We start from the raw sequence: 3,272 nt of genomic DNA, 5'->3' as shown, positions 1-3,272 counted from the left end.
CTGGCTACAGAAATGGCACTGTATCCACCATGCCATCTAGCTGCCTACAGCCAAGTATACCTAGCACATGTGTGTATTCAAGCATCCCAGCCACCATCCTTCCACTTTGGTCATTCCTGCCCTCTATCTCCCAACCCACTCAAAAACTGGCCAAAAGCAAGAAACTCAGGTTATTATTCCACATGAAGGTTTCCTTCCTAACACCCCAAAGCATGCCAACAGTCCAGTTGGAAACCAAGGGACGGTCCATCTGGGACTTTAAAAATATATTCATCTCTCTTTTAAGTCTCAAAAGCTATAGGAAGTTCAGAGGATCATAGCTATAGAGCTGGAATGGACCATAGAGACTTTATTTGTTTGTTTGTTTGTTTGTTTTAAGCCCTCACCTTCCATACTGAAATAAATACTGTGTATTGTTTCCCAGGAAGAAGAGTGGTAAGGGCTACGCAGTGGGGGTGAAGTGACTTGGCCAGGGTCATCCAGCTGGGAAATGTCTGAGGCCAGATTTGAACCCAGGCCTGGCTCTCTATCCACTGAATCACCCAGCTGCCCCTAGTAGAGACTATATTTAGTCCAACCCCTCATCGTACAGAGAAGGAAACTGAGACCCAGAAAAGGGAAGGGACTTGCCTTAGGTCACAAAACTAGCAAGGGTCTGAGGTGAAATTCAAACACAGTTCTTTCTGGCTCCAGGGACTCTCTATTACACTATACCTTCAAGCTACTCTTTCATTTTTCATTTTTTTCCTGTTCTTACTGGAAGTCCTCATCTTTGTTTGGTCTTCCAAACACCAAGACCCACCACTTCTGCCTCCGTCACACCCAGCTCAGCTATCAGTGGCCATGACCTACCCCAACATGTACTGCCATCAATAACAAGCCCCTGGGCCTGGTTACTTTCCAGCTCTTTGAAGATGAGTTTCCAAAAACAGTAGAAAATTTCTGTGCTCTGAGCACTGGAGAAAAGGATTGGGTTACAAGGGATCCTGCTGTCACGGAATCATTCCTAGGTTTATGGGCCAGGGTGGTGACTTCACTTGCCATAATGGCATTGGTGGCAAGTCCATCCATGGGGAGAAATTGACTTATGAGAATTTCATCCTGAAGCATAGGGGTCCTGGCATCTTGTCCATGGCAAATGCTGGACCCAACCCAAAAGGCTCCCAGTTTTTCATCTGTACTCCTAAGATTGATTGGGTGGGTGGCAGGCATGTGTTCTTTGGCCAAGTGAAAGAAGACATGAACATTGTGGAAGTCATGGAGCATTACTTTTCAGGATGGCAAGACCAGCAAGAAGATCACCGTTGCTGACTGTGTCGCATTTTTTGGTTTTGTTTTTTGTCTTAACCACTAAACCATTGCTCTGTAGCTGGAGAGAAAGTACCCTTGAATTCCACCTGCTCTTATACCCTATAATCCTTCTGCTCTCACTTGCTGCACTTCTGTCCAGATTTCATTTCCCTTTTCCTTCCACGAGTCTGGCTAGACAACAGAATTAAGTTTATGATTATGAAATAAAAACTAAGCTACAAAAATAACTCTGCCTCTCTCCCCTCCCCTCCTCTCTATGTACACGCTCTTGGCCCCCTCACCTCTAACTGTGGGAAAAAAATAGCAGCAAGCATTATATCCTTGTGCAAATGGAAATATCTTCAAAGGGCTTAGCCTGGCGCTCCAGAGATATGTAGCTAGAGGCTGTCAACGTTGCATAAGCTCACCACCCTCAGCTGCTCTGCTGCCAGATTCATATTTCAATCTTTGCAGATTGTGATCTGCAACGGTGCACACTGGAAAAGCTGCCCAGGTTGGAAGGGCATCATTCCCTTGGAAGCCAGCTGTTGCTTTGCCATGGCTACTCTACAAATACACCCAAACACACAGTGGGCTGGGGGGGAAAGCAGGCTGGGTCTGCAGCTTGTTTCTGAGGGCCTGTGCCCACAGGTAACCCATCTCCACTATGCTAGAACAAGGGGAGTATTTCTAATTCAACAGGGTGGGCAGGGCAGGTGCAGGCATTGATCATTAGACAGCATACAGATCTGAAGCTAGGCTGGATATATTTTGCTGTCATCAGGGGGTCTCTGTTGTCTCTAGGAAAAATACAAACTTCTCCTCCTAGTGTTTAAGGCCTTTAGCCATCTGGTTCCACCCTATCTTTCCAAACGTATGTCATATTATTTCTCCTTCACAAAATTATCGTTCTAGCCAAATTGGACTACTAGCTGTTTCCCAAACTTGACAAACTGCCTCCAGCCTCTGAATTCACAGAGGTCAATCCTCCATTCTTAGGATGTCTCCCATCTTCATCTCTGCTTGCTAAAATAAATATTTCTCTCACTTGCAAACCCAAATTACAGCATACTTGGAGGGTCCTTAGAGGTTATCTAGTCCAACACCCTTATTTAACACAAAGGTTACTTAACACCCCAAAGCATGCCAAGGAGGCATTCCTGGAGGAAACTGAGGTCTAAAGAAGGGAAGTGACTTATATGAGGCCATATATGGGATCCTACATCTTAAGCTAGATTCAAGGAATCCTTAACCAATGATGTGTTTAGGACCATGTTGGCCATCTGGTAAAGTCTATGGATCTCTCCTCAAAATAAAAAATGCAAATACATAAAACAAAAAATAAACAGAATTACAAAGGAAACCAATTATATTGAAATACAGTTCTTGAAAAAAATTTTAAGTTCCCATATTCCAGATTAAGAATCCCTGGTTAGAAGGAACTTTAGAGATTTTCTGACCCAATTGCTTCCCCCATTTTAGGAAATAGGAAGCTGAGGACCAGGAATGCAACTTGGCTTGTCCGAGTGGCAGAGTCAGGATTAAAATTCAGGTTTAATAACTCCAAATTCTGCTCTCTTTCCACTGTCACATTCTACCTACTAGATCAGGTGCCACCCTTCCAGCAAAGCTTCTCTGTCTTGGTTGTCCCCAACTCTAGCCCCAGTTAAAAGTGTCCTTAAATTTTCCCAGGGGACTTCCGGTTAAGATGGCGGCTTAGAGAAAGCTCAAGTTCAGATCTCCGGAAAAACCTTCCCGACCGATCTCAAACTATAAGCTCCTAAGGCGCCGAAATTCAAAACGATCAACAGCACAGACCCTGGGAACCCTCCTCCTGGACCTGGACCCGGTTCAAAAGGTACGGCTCCCCTCAAAAGCCAGAACCCGAGATCCCTCGGACCTCAGGGGTAGGAGCGCAGAGTCCAAGGCTCCCGGAAGCCGCAGCCCTGCCGGCTGGGCTCAGAGAGCAGAACCCTCAGGGC

At 45.5% G+C, this 3,272-nt stretch overlaps 1 pseudogene; it reads left to right on the top strand.

Moving 5' to 3' along the window:
• Window positions 1-859: 859 nt before the first annotated feature.
• On the top strand, window positions 860-1,354 carry LOC107650286 (peptidyl-prolyl cis-trans isomerase A-like; annotated as a pseudogene).
• Window positions 1,355-3,272: the final 1,918 nt, after the last annotated feature.

Source organism: Monodelphis domestica, chromosome X (assembly GCF_027887165.1).
Source record: "Monodelphis domestica isolate mMonDom1 chromosome X, mMonDom1.pri, whole genome shotgun sequence".
In the NCBI taxonomy this organism is placed as follows: domain Eukaryota; kingdom Metazoa; phylum Chordata; class Mammalia; order Didelphimorphia; family Didelphidae; genus Monodelphis; species Monodelphis domestica.
This window is presented reverse-complemented; position numbering and strand designations above follow the sequence as displayed.